The sequence below is a fragment of the Heterodontus francisci genome, chromosome 29, assembly GCF_036365525.1.
Source record: "Heterodontus francisci isolate sHetFra1 chromosome 29, sHetFra1.hap1, whole genome shotgun sequence".
Classification (NCBI taxonomy): Eukaryota; Metazoa; Chordata; class Chondrichthyes; order Heterodontiformes; family Heterodontidae; genus Heterodontus; species Heterodontus francisci.
Window position 1 is genome coordinate 19,517,056 of NC_090399.1, and position 14,256 is coordinate 19,531,311.

A 14,256-nucleotide genomic window follows, 5' to 3' on the forward strand; every position below is an offset into this window, starting at 1 on the left:
TCCCTAGCAGCAGGATTAACAGCGAAGGAAATGCAGCAGGCAATAACATTATCATTTTTTCATATGTTTCATGGGATGTGGGCGTCACTGGCCAGGCCAGCATTTATTTGAATGAATTGGTGAGGAGAGAACAGGATCAGAAAGATATTCAGGCTGCAAAACAGAGGTAGCATCAAACACTAATCTGGGATAACTGACTGCATGGGACATATATATTTTATATACGAGTTTATATCTATATATATATATAGATAGATGGACGATTCAGCATAAGGCAAATGCCTCATTTATTTTGCAGTAATTAGTGCAGTAAGATGCCAATTTGGGCACTTAAATAGGTCATATTGGCATTTAAAAAATATTATGAATACAGTAAATGTAGAAATAATTTGGAAATACACAAAGTTTTGCAGGATATTGGAACATAGGTACAGGAGGAGGCATTCGGCCCTTCAAGCCTCGTCCACCAGTCCATAACCCTTAATACCCTTGCCTTTATAGGAGCAGCATTTGGGCTTTTCCGATGGTCCACTTACGAAATGCACTGCGAAGATCTGCAGACCCCATACCAAGCTTAAATGAACGTGCCCAAACTGCAGATCCCAACAGAATGTAGTGTTCTGGTTTAATCAGCAACAATGCCCCAGGAACCCATATATGTGGGCTGCAAACACTAATCATACAGCCTATGAAACCCAGTCAGTTTCGTTCAGTTTTGATGGCGCATCCGTTCCATTCTGATCTGTCTTCCTCTAAACTGTTCTTCCTCATTCTTCAGGAGGTCCAAATATCCCATCTGCAGCTGAAATCATGACTCTGACTTGCACCCATTCTTCTCCAGGATCTCAGCTATGGAATTCAATACCATCTTCAGACTTTACTGCCTCAAGCACATTGTCACCTAACCAATGCTTAATGATTTTCTGTGGCATCTTTTTTTTGCACTATGGGCTCTTGTTCTTGACCTCGGGTTTCTAAATCCCAATAAAAAAAGTTGTCGCTTGTCTCCCAATGCACTGCACCACAAACCTCCTCCCCCATCGCGCCACCAACCTTCTCCACCACCACCCTGCCCTCCCCAAAACCCACCTAGCTAACTGCTACCAAAATCAGAGCAAAACTCTCTTATTTAGCCCGTCTCCAACAAGGAACGGCCAATATACTCCATTAATTTATGGCTATACTCACTGCAGAGCTGCATATTGTGACACAGCACTCAGTGTCCAAAGGAAGTTTGATAGTATGACAGGGCAAAAGCAAAAAAAAAAAATCAAGGGTTCGCAATAAATGTTCAGTCCCATTATAACAATCCCCCTTTTTTAAATACATAAAACTGAAAATCTGTCATTGTCTTACAGTAGGTTGGACACGCAATGCAATTTGCTTGGATCCAGAGGAAGAGTTGGGATGTGGCACACATGTGCCAAGCAATGACAATCTCCAAGAGAGAATCCAACCATCTCCCCTAGATATTCAATGGCATTACCATCGCTGAATCCCCTACTATCAACATCCTGGGGGTTACCATTGACCAGAAACTGAATTGACCAGCTATATAAATACAGCGACGAATACAGCAGGTCACAGGCTGGGAATTCTGTGGCGAGTAACTCACCGCCTGACTCCCCAAATCCTGTCCACAATCTACAAGGCACAGGTCAGGAGTGTGATGGAATACTCTCCACTTGCCTGGATGGGTGCAGCTCTGACAACACTCAAGAAGCTCAACACCATCCAGGACAAAGCAGCCTGCTTGACTGGCACCCCATCCACAAACATTCACTCCCTCCACCACCGACGCACAGTGGCAGCAGTGTGTACCATCTACAAGATGCACTGCAGCAACGCACCAAGGGTCCTTCATCAGCACCTTCCAAACCCGCGACTTCTACCACCTAGAAGGACAAGGGCAGCAGATGCATGGGAACACCACCACCTGCAAGTTCCTCTCCAAGCCACACACCATCCTGACTTGGAACTATATCGCCGTTCCTTCACTGTCGCTGGGTCAAAATCCTGGAATTCCCTTCTTAACAGCACTGTGAATGTACCGACACCCCACATGGACTGCAGCAGTTCAAGAAGGCAACTCACCACCACCTTCTCAAAGGAAAACATGTTTGACAAATTTGCTAGAGTTCTTTGAGGATATAACAAGCAGAGTTGATGAAGGGGAACCGGTAGATATAGTGTATTTAGATTTCTCGAGGGCATTCGATAAGATGCCACATAAAAGATTATTGCACAAGATAGGAGCTCACAGTATTGGGGGTAATGTATTAGCATGGATTGAGGATTGGTTAACACACAGAAGACAGAAAGTCGGGATTAATGCATCTTTTTCAGGTTGGAAAGACGTAACTCGTGGAGTGCCACAAGGATCAGTCCTAGGGCCTCAATTATTTACTATCTATATTAATGACTTGGAGGAGGGAGCAGAGTGTAATCTATCCAAATTTGCTGACAATACAAAAATAGATGAGAGGGCATGTTGTGATGAGGACATAAGGAATCTGCAAGGGGATATAGATAGGTTGAGTGAGCGGGAAAAAACTTGGCAGATGGAGTCTAATGTAGGAGAGTGTGAGGCCAAGCACTTTGGCAGGAAGAATCAAAAGGCAGACTATTATTTAAATGGAAAGAGATGCCAAAAAAGTGCAGCATGGAGGGATCTGGGTGTTCTTGTGCATGAAACACAAAAAGTTAGCATGCAGGTGCAGCAAGTAATTAAGGAGGAAAATGGAATTTTGGCCTTTATTGCTGGGGGGGTTGGAGTTTAAAAATAGGGAAGTCTTGTTACAACTGTACAGGATGTTGGTAAGGCCTCACCTGGAGTACCGTGTACAGTTTTGGTCCTGTATTTAAGTAAGGATATACTGGCATTGGAGGCAGTACGAAAGAGATTCACTTGACTGATTCCTGGGATGAAGGGGCTGACTGATCAGGAACGGCTAAACAGTTTAGGCGTTTATTCATTAGACTTTAGAAGAATGAGGGGTGATCTTATTGAAACGTACAAGATTCTGAAAGGGCTTGACAGGGTAGATGTTGAGAAGATGTTTCCACTAGTCGGGGAATCTCGAACTAGGGGACATAGTTACAGAATAAGGGGACACTCATTTCAAATTGAGATGTGAAGGAACTTCTTCTCTCAGAGGGTAGTGAATGTCTGGAATTCTCTACCCCAAAGAGTTGTGGAGGCTAGATCACTGAAAATATTTAAAGAGGAGGGAGATAGATTTTTGAAATATCGGGGAGTTGAGGGCTTTGAGGAGCTGGCACGAAAGACGAGTTGAAGTCTGGGGCAGATCAGCCATGATCTTATTGAATGGCGGGGCAGGCTTGAAGGGCCGAATGGCCTAATCCTGCTCCTATTTCTTATGTTATGTTCTTAATTAGGGATGGGCAATAAATGCAGCCCTGTTGTCCACATTTTAAAAAAATTCTTGCACAGGATGTGGGCATTACCGAGGCCAACATTTATTGCCCATCCCAGACCTCACTCCTCTTTCGTTATTTCAAAAATCTAACTACCTCCTCTTTAAATACTTTCACTGATCTAGCCTCCACAGCTCTCTGGGGTAGAGAATTCCAGACATTCACTACCCTCAGAGAAGAAATTCCTTCGCAGCTCAGTTTTAAATGAGTGTCCCCTTATTCTGTAACTATGTGTCCCCTAGTTCGAGATTCCCCGACTAGTGGAAACATCTTCTCAACATCTACCCTGTCAAGCCCCCTCAGAATCTTGCACGCTTCAATAAGATCACCCCCTCATTCTTCTAAACTCTAATGAATAAAGGCCTTACCTGTTTAGCCTGTTTAGATAGGCAATAAATACTGGCCTTGCCGGCGATGCCCACATCCCGTGAAAGAATTTTTTTAAAATGTGGACAACAGGGCTGCATTTATTGCCCATCCTCATTTGCCAGGTCACATCAGAGGGCAGTTCAAATCATATCAGAATCACACACAAACCAGATGGAGTAGTGACAGGGGTTGTCTTTCCTGAAGGGCATTGACTTTTTACTGACAATTCAGCCACTTTAAATTGTTAATCTTTATTTTTTGGCTCCAGATCTAACAGAATGACTGGTGATCATTCTCGTGTCCAATCCTGCAGGGAAGAAATCAGCTAATTGGAAATGATGGGTGCAGACAGTCACATTACTGCAGCATTTCCCAGAGTGGCCCCCGAGCAAGAGATTTGTTGGGATGGTGTCCCTCAAAAAAAATTAGTCAAACTTCCTCGAGAATTATCGTCAATAGAGGAAGCTGATCTTGAACAGCTGGCCATTATTCCTGCACAGCTGCCTGGCTGCACGTACAGGTGCCTTACAATTCTACCCATTTAAACACTTCAAATTAAATGCGATTGAATTCTGACTGTCCAGTGCCTAGAATGTTGTTCTCTGTACAGAATTCTGCACGTTTTCCAAGAAATCTTCTGTCCCATTCAAGCCCTGCAAAGCTCTTTCCTATACCCAGTACAGTACACTTGGACTTAAATAGGAGCAGGCCATCTGTCCTCTCAAGCCTGCTCTGCCATTCATTAACATCACAGCTGAACTTCTACCTCAGCTCCACTTTCCTGCCGTATCCCCATATTCATCATTTCCCTTAGTGTCCAAATGTCTACCGAACTCTGCCTTCAGTATATCCACACAGAGCATCCACAGCTCTCTGGGGTAGAGAATTCCAATTCACCAAAGTGAAGAAATTTCTCCTCCTCTCAGTCTCAGGATAAGGAGTCCCCCATTTAGGACTATCAACCCTAGTTCTAAACGCTCTCAGCACCGGTCTCTTTCTTTAAGGAGCGTTCCTCAATTATAAGTATTATAAGGCAGCATGATCCAGAATCTTAAATATTACAGACCACTAACGCAGTGTTTCTCAAGTTACCAATTGTTCCACTACTTGGATCATATTGGAAATAGTTTGGATGTTGCTCTTTGCTCCCCCACCCTATCTCCCATCATGAGGCTTTGCTGCAATGATGCTAAGCGTTGGTACAGTGGATTTTAGGAAGCGTTTCCAACTCATGTCATCCTTGCAGCAGACTTCTAAGTGGCAGAGGTGGGGACGTGGAGGGGGAAGGATGCATAAAGTCTGCCTCCAAATCAGCAGCATGTCGGCACAAAACAGGGTACAAAAGGGACAAGGCACAGACGATTTTTAAAAAATTCAATCATGGGATGTGGGCATCGCTGGCAAGGCCAGCATTTACTGCCCACCCCTAAGTGCCCTTGGTGGTGAGCCACCATCTTGAATACAACTGAATGGTCATTTCAGAGGGTAGTTAAAAGCCAACCACATTTCTGTGAACCTGGAGTTACCGACATAGCCAGACCAGGTTAGGGACACAGCTTTCCTTCCTGAAAGCACATTCAAGAATGTCTTTTAACTAAATTCAATTCAAAGATTTTCTTGGATGTCATCCACACGTCTAAATACAGCTCAATCCTCTTATCTTTGTTGCTCCAGACACAATCATGAGAAAGTAAATTAGCGTAACGCATCTACCTAGAAAGAAACAACAGTCTCCCCATCACAGCATCTAGTTGTATTTTTGACCCAATTACCCCACCCAGTAGTTTCTTCAACATATCGACCATATTTTTGCCAGGAACGGCCTGAACCTGCCTCCACTGACTTGAATCCACATCCCTGTTAATTTAATGTCGTGCTTCATCTGTGGGCATTGCCAGCCTCATTGTCTCCTTTGACCTTAAATGCAACCCTGCAATACAACTAAAGAGTATAATTCTAAAAGGGTTCAGGAATAGAGAGATCTGGGGTACAAAAGCAAAATACCACAGATGATGGAAATCTGAAACGAAAACAGAAAATGCAGGAAACACTCAGCAGGTCTGTCAGCATGTGGAGGGAGAAGTAAAGTTCACATTTCAGGTCTGTGAGACCTTTCATCAGAACTGAGAAATGCAACAGGTTTTGAGCAACTGACAGGGAGGAGGGGAGAACAACAACAAAAGGAAATGTCTGTGATAACAGAAAGTTCTGGAAATACTCAACAGACTCTGTGACAGACCTGAAATGTTAACTGTTTCTCTCTCCAAGGATGCTGCCAGACCTGAGTATTTCCAGCCCTTCCTGTTTTTATTTCCGATTTCCAGTATTTTGCTTTTATTGTAAGGTCTGTGATAGGGTGGAGAGCAGAAGTCATTAAATGACAAAAGGCTCCATGGTACAAAGCCAAAGCTGGTAGTAATGGACAAGTGAAGAAACAAAAGATGTGTCTGGATGAGGTGTAAAAGACAGGGTAGCAGCCACCCGAACATAAAGCGAAGGGATTAAGAAACAAACAAGTGGTGGGATAAAAAAACGAACCAGCAAAAGAAAACAAAAAAGAAAAAAAATGGGGGCAGAAGTTATAATCTAGGCTGTGTTTACTGACAACGCAACCGCTAGGTGGCACAGTACTTGCAAATGCGCAATTGCAGCCTCTTCCACTGAAACGTCAGTGTCTGCGACATCTCAGGCAGCTGCCAGGATTAAAGATGGCGCTGCTCAATTCATCACAAACAAAAACAAATGAAACCCAAATGCCCACAGTGGCTGCAATTGCCACCTCCATCCCACCCCCAACAGTACCCTGCTCCCTCCTGCCATCGTGCTTCTTTGCCGGAGCCTCCCACGCCCGTCTGCCCTCCGCTTGCTCCACGCCTCGCCACTTCTCCCCCTCTCTCCCCTCCTCGGACACTCGCTCCCCGCTTCACACACCCCCGTGGGCCACTCACACCCGGCTTCGCCACTTCCTTTCCTCTGCTCCCCGCTCCGTCCTGTTAGCAGTTTCCCTCCCCATCATGCCACACTCTCACTCCCCAGCGCAGGGTAGAAAGGTGGTGATCGCGGCAGGGAGCGGGGACCAGAAGTGGGAGGGGAGGAAGAGGCGAGGTGGGGAACGAGTGGTCCACAGGTAGGTCGGGGGGGGGGGGGGGAGGGGGGGTGAAGCAGCGAGCAAGCAGCCGGGGTGGGGAGGGGGGGGAGAAGAGAAGTGGCGAGGCGGGGAGTGAGCGGCGAGCAGACCTTGCAGTACGCAATGACGTTTTTGCGCGTGTGAAGCGTCCTGGCAAGCTGGCTGCTGACAAAGACTGCGCATGCGCAGCACCGTACTGACAGCAAGAGTCTGTTCTGTGCATGCGCGAAGTTGGGAGCACTCTGATGATGTCGGCGCTGGGTTACGTTGTCAGGAGTCACTTGTATCATATAAAATTATTGAACTCAATGTTGAGTTCAGAAGGCTGGAACATGCCCAGTCAGAAAGATGAGGTGTGTTCCTCAGGCTTGTGTTGAGCTTCATTGGAACACTGTAGTGGGCCAAGGCCAGAAAAGTCAGAGTGGGAGCAAGGTAGAGAATTGAAATTACAAGCAACTAGAAGCTCAGGGTTGTGCTTAGGTACTGAATGGAAATGTTCCACAAAACAGCCACCCAGTCTGCGCTTAGTCACCTCAATGTCAAGGAGACCACATTGCGAGCAGCAAATACAGTACACTAAATTGAAAGTATAAGTGTATCGCTGTTTCACTTGAAAGGAGTGTTCAGGGGCCTGGAAGGTGAGAAGTCAAGAGGTGAAAGGGAAGGTGTTGCATCTCTTGCACTTGCATGGAAACATATACCTGGGGGTATATGTTTACAAATCATTGAGAGCGGCAGGTTGAGAAAGTGGTTAAAAAAGCATAGGGAATCCTGGGCTTTATAAACAGACACGCAGAGTACAAAAGCAAGGAAGTTCTGATGAACCTTTTTTAAAAAACTGCTTTGGTCATAACTGGAGCAGTGTGTCTAATTCTGGGCACTGCAGTTTAAGAAGGATGTGAAGGCTTTAGAGAGGGTGCAGAAAAGATTTACAAGAATGGATCCAGGGATGAGGGACTTCAGTTACATGGATAGATTGGAGAAGCTGGAGTTGTTTTCCTTTGAGAAGGCTGACAGGGGACTTCATAGATGTGTTCAACATCACAAGGGATTTAGATAGAGTAAGAGGAGGGAGAGGGGGAAGAGAGAGAAACTGTTCCCCTTGGCAGAAGGATCAAGTAGCGGAGGAGAGAGACTTGATGATTGGTGAAAGAACCAAAGGTGACAAGAGGAAAAACTTTCACACGGGGTCAGGATCGTAATGCACTGCTTGAAAGTGTGGTGCAGGCAGATGCAAATGTGGCTTTCAAAAGGGAATTGGATAAGCACCTGAAGAGGAAAAAAATTGAAAGGCTATGGGGAAAAGGTGGGGGAGTCGAACTAGTTGAGTTGCTTTTGTAGAGAGTCAGCACAGGCTCAAAGAGCTGAATGGTCTCCTCGTGCTTTAACCATTCTATGTTACTCATCATTGTTCAATTCCCTCCAAGCAACCCAGTTCACTCTTTCCTGCCAAAGATGTCTTTCTCCTCAAATGCTTTCACTTCTTTCAGGCTAAGCCAGTAACTTGATCAAACCACGTCTTCTTCTCAAAATGGAGTTTTGGCTCTTCTACCAGGCTCGGTGGCTAACCAGAGCAACTCTGAGATGAACGATGCCAAATTTAATACCAGGGACTGAATTTGCAGCTATCCTGATCTACATGTTTTTCCAGCTACGTGGTATGCTGTCCTAAGCACCTTTGGTCCTTCCCCTAAAAATACAACAATTCAACCAGATGCCCATCCCCTTTATGGCAAAACCTTTGAGAGATTTGTTCTTAATAATTCCTCTACAAATCTGAACAGCCCAATCTGCCAACATCCTGCAAGGAAGAAACCATATAGCCAAAAAGTTTCAGGAACTTAAGAGCACAGAATGCACTTGGCACTACATCTGCTCTGACACTTTTAAACCAGATTGAAAACTATGGGGGACCGTTTTGCTCTCTTTTCTCCAGTTACCCTGGCAACAGGCAGTTCAACTCCAGTCAGGGAAATAAGGTCAGCAGCGTTTGGGGAAAAAGGGGAGGGGGAATTAAGGATGGCTTGATCAACCTCCCAGACCTCAAAAACTTGCTTTCGTAGGAACAAGAGGACAGCCCCTTGATCCTGTTCTGCCATTCAGTTAGATCACAGCAAATCAGCACATTAACCCATCTACTGACCTTGGCTCCATAACCCTCAATATCCTGACCTAGCAAGAAAAATGATCAATCTCAGTTTTGAGATTTCCCTTTTTGACCTAAGCTCAACCACTTTTTGGAAGACTTTTTTTCAGCACAGAAAGATCTCTAAAAATAAGACAGCTCTAGATTGTAGGAGCAAAGAACAAAACTAGATTTTCAGGATGCCCCAAAGTGTTTTACAGCCGATGAATGACTTTTGAAATGCAGTCACTGTTGTCATGTAGAAAAAGCATCAGCTAATATGTACTCAGCAAGCTCCCAACAAACAGCAGCTCAATAACCACCAGATTATCTGTATTTGTGATGTTGCTCAAGGGATAAATATTGGTCCAGGACCCTGGAAGTAACTCCCCTGCTCCTCTTCAAAATAGTGCCATAGGATCTTTCACATCCACCTGAGGGAGCCTTGGTTGAACATCTTATCGGAATGACAGCACTTCCTGCAGTGCAGCACTCCCTCAACACTGCACTGGAGCAGGATTTTAATCAGGAAAGCTTCCGGCTCAGAGGCAAGAGTGCGATTGCTGATGACTTTTTTTTTAAATTCCACATCTCCACCCCCCGAACTTTTTGACAATTATCTTGAAATCATCTTTTTCTAACTACCCCCTCCAGTGCAATGAAATATTCTGAGCTGATGAGCAGCAGATGGATGTTTCCCTTGGCAAGTGCCCTCTCTTATCCCATCTGGGGCTGAGCATGTCTATCCCTGAAATCCCCCCATTCCACAAGATGCCTACCCCTTCCATCTGTCCTCCATCTTTTAATGTCGACTCATTCTCCCTCCTACCTCAGTATTCATCTATTGCCCATCTTTCCCCTTCATTGCGCCTGTCATCGAAACATAGAACAATTTATGGGATAGGAGGGGGCCATTTCAGCTGAAGATGATCCATCCTGCCTAATCCCACCTTCCAGCTCCTCTTCCCTCACACTGTAGCTTACAGCATCTAAAATACATATCCAGGAGATTTCTTTAAATGTGATGAGTGTTTCTGCCTCTACTGCTCTTTCAGGCAGTGAGTTCCAGACCACCCTCTGAGTGAAAAAACCCTATTTTTAAATTCATTTTGTGAGATGTGGGCATTGCTGGCTAGGCCAGCATTTATTGCCCATCCCTAATTGCCCTTGAACCTATGTGGCTGGCTAAGCCATTTCAGAGGGCATTTTAAGAGTCAACCACATTGCTGTGGGTCTGGAATCACATACAGGCCAGTCCAGGTAAGGACAGCAGATTTCCTTCCTAAAGGTCGAGTAAAAACCCATCTGGTTCACAACAATCAACAATGGTTTCATGGCCACCACTAGAGCTTTTTAATTCCAGATTTCAAATTTCACCATCTGCCATGGCGGGATTCAAACCCGTGCCGCAGAGCATGAAATCTGGATTACAAGTCTAGTGACATTACCACTGCGCCTTCTCCCCTCTAATCCTCCCATCAAATCTATGCTCTCCGGTTATTGACACCTCTGCTAAGGGAAATAGGACCTTCCAATACACTCTGTCCAGGCCCTTCATCATTTTATACACCTCCAATAAATCTCCCTTCAGTCTCCTCTATACCAAAGAAAACAAACCCAACCTATCCAATCCTTCCTCATAGCTAAAATTCTCCATTCCTGGCAACACGCTCTGTAAATCACCTCGGTACCCTCTCTCGTGCGATCACATCCTTCCTGTAATGTGGTGACTCTTCACTGTAGCCTCATGAGTGTTTTTACACAATAACAGAAAGTGCTGGAAACACTCAACAGGCCCAGCAGCATCTGTGGCGAGAGAAGCAGAGTTAACGTTTTAAATCTGTGATCTTTCATCAGAAAGGTCACATAACCTGAAACGTTAAATCTGTTTCCCTCTCCACAGATGCTGCCGGGCCTGTTGAGTATTTCCATCGTTTTCTGTTTTTATTTCAGATTTCCAGCATTAGCAGTATTTAGCTTTAATGTGCTTTTGCACTTGTGTTTTTTTACAGTTCTAGTAAAACAGATCCTCTCCCCACCACCCCCTCCCGTCTTATATTCAACACATGGGTCAACAAAGGAAACTATCCCGTCTGCCTCCCTATCCACCATCTCTCCCTGTCCTATCCAGTCAGGAATGAGTGAACATTCACTGCACCCTCTGCTCACACTCAGGAATAATGTTCTATTCAAAAGCCTTGCTCCCGCTACCGTGAAGCCTGCGGCCTCTGCCACGGTTGCCGAGGAACGGGGCGTCAGCCAGGCCTCTGTCCCTCAGCCGCACTCACCCTGGTGCTCGCTCTTTCGCTGGCTCGGCTCCGGCTCTCCGGTCTAACCGCGCTGCTCCCTCCCGGGGCACAGATTCCCGAAAACCGGACGGGGGCGCTGGGAAAAACGATTCTCCCGGAGACTCCGCGCCTGCGCACTGCCGCCGCCGCTGCAAGGACCCCTCCAATGCCTGGAGACCGGGACTGACCGGGAGACTGCCTGATCCAAACTGACACATTCACCCAGTGCCCAAGCTCACTGAATATCCAAACTAGCCCACTGACCAAAATCACTGAATATCCAAATTAACCCAGTGACCAAAGTCAACGAATATCCAAACTCATCCAGTGCCCAAACTCATTGACTCTCCAAACTAACCAAGTGCCCAAACTCACTGAATATCCAAATTTACCCAGTGCCCAAACTCACTGAATATCTAAACTCACTGAATATCCAAATTTACCCAGTGCCCAAACTCACTGAATATCCAAATTTACCCAGTGCCCAAACTCACTGAATATCCAAATTTACCCAGTGCCCAAACTCACTGAATATCCAAACTCACCCAATGACCAAACTCACTGAATATTCAAACTCACTCACTGACTATCCAAACTCATGCAGTGTCCAAACTCACTGAAGATCCAAACTCACCCAATGACCAAACTCACTGAATATCGAAACTCACTGAATATCCAAACTCACCCAGTGACCAACTAACTGAATATCCAAACTCACCCAGTGCCCAAACTCACTGAATATCCAAACCCACCCAATGACCAAACTCACTGAATATCTAAACTCACTGAATATCCAAACTCACCCAGTGACCAAACTCACTGAATATCTAAACTCACTGAATATCCAAACTCACCCAGTGACCAACGAACTGAATATCCAAACTCACCCAGTGACCAAACTCACTGAATATCCAAACTTACCCAGTGACCAAACTCACTGAATATACAAACTCACTCAGTGACCAAACTCAATGAATAACCAAACTCACTGAATATCCAAACTCACCCAGTGACCAAACTCACTGAATATCCAAACTTACCCAGTGACCAAACTCACTGAATATACAAACTCACTCAGTGACCAAACTCAATGAATAACCAAACTCACTGAATATCCAAACTCACCCAGTGACCAAACTCACTGAATATCCAAACTCACCCAGTGACCAAACTCAATGAATATCCAAACTCACTGAATAACCAAACTCACTGAATATCCAAACCCACCCAGTGACCAAACTAACTGAATATCCAAACTCACCCAGTGACCAAACTCAATGAATATCCAAACTCACCCAGTGACCAAACTCAATGAATAACCAAACTCACTGAGTGACCAAACTGACTGAATATCCAAACCCACCCAGTGACCAAACTCACTGAATATCCAAACTCACTGAATAACCAAACTCACTGAATATCCAAACCCACTCAGTGACCAAACTCACTGAATATCCAAACTCACTGAATATCCAAACTCACTGAATATCCAAACTCACTGAACATCCAAACTCACTGAATAACCAAACTCACTGAGTGACCAAACTGACTGAATATCCAAACTTACCCAGGAACCAAACTCACTCAGTGACCAAACTCCCTGAATATCCAAACTCACCCAGTGACCAAACTCAATGAATATCCAAACTCACTGAATATCCAAACTCACTGAATAACCAAACTCACTGAATATCCAAACCCACCCAGTATCCAAACTCACTCAGTGACCAAACTCAATGAATAACCAAACTCAATGAATATCCAATCTCACTGAATATCCAAACTCACTGAATATCCAAACCCACCCAGTGACCAAACTCAAAGAATATCCAAACTCACTGAATATCCAAACCCACCCAATGTCCAAACTCACTGAATACCCAGACTTTCCCAATGGCCAAACTCACTGAGTATCCAAACTCACTCAGTGTCCAAACTCACTGAATATCCAAACTTACCCAGTGACCAAACTCACTGAATATCCAAACCCACCCAGTGACCAAACTCACTAATATCCAAACTCACTGAGTATCCAAAATTACCCAGTGACCAAACTCACAGAATATCCAAACTCACCCAGTGACCAAACTCAGTGAATATCCAAACTCAGTGAATATCCAAACCCACCCAGTGACCAAACTCACTGAATATCCAAAATTACCCGGTGACCAAACTCACTGAATATCCAAACTCACCCAGTGGCCAAACTCAATGAATATCCAAACTCACTGAGTATCCAAACTCACTCAGTGACCAAACTCACTGAATATCCAAACTCACCCAGTGCCCAAACTCACTGAATATCCAAACCCACCCAGTGACCAAACTCACTGAATATCCAAACTTACCCAGTGACCAAACTCACTGAATATCCGAACTCACTCAGTGACCAAACTCAATGAATAACCAAACTCACTGAATATCCAATCTCACACAGTGACCAAACACACTGAATATCCAAACTCACCCAGTGACCAAACTCAATGAATATCCAAACTCACTGAATAACCAAACTCACTGAATATCCAAACCCACCCAGTGACCAAACTCACTGAATATCCAAACTCACTGAATAACCAAACTCACTGAATATCCAAACTCACTGAATAACCAAACTCACTGAATATCCAAACTCACCCAGTGACCAAACTCAATGAATATCCAAACTCACTGAATAACCAAACTCACTGAATATCCAAACCTACCCAGTGACCAAACTCACTGAATATCCGAACTCACTGAACAACCAAACTCACTGAATATCTAAACTCACCCAGTGACCAAACTCAATGAATATCCAAACTCACCCAGTGACCAAACTCAATGAATATCCAAACTCACTGAATAACCAAACTCACTGAATATCCAAACCCACCCAGTGACCAAACCCACTGAATATCTAAACTCAC

The 14,256-nt window shown here is 44.8% G+C and overlaps 1 protein-coding gene across 6 annotated transcripts in view; it reads right to left on the reverse strand.

Moving 5' to 3' along the window:
- Nucleotides 1–11,502, reverse strand: part of LOC137346172 (large proline-rich protein BAG6-like) — a 106,895-nt gene extending 95,393 nt beyond the window's left edge. For all 6 annotated transcript variants that reach the window (XM_068009547.1, XM_068009552.1, XM_068009550.1 and 3 more), the window contains exon 1: nucleotides 11,348–11,502. The gene's annotated coding sequence lies outside the window, so the exon portion shown is untranslated. The remainder of the gene's footprint in view (nucleotides 1–11,347) is intronic.
- Nucleotides 11,503–14,256: the final 2,754 nt, after the last annotated feature.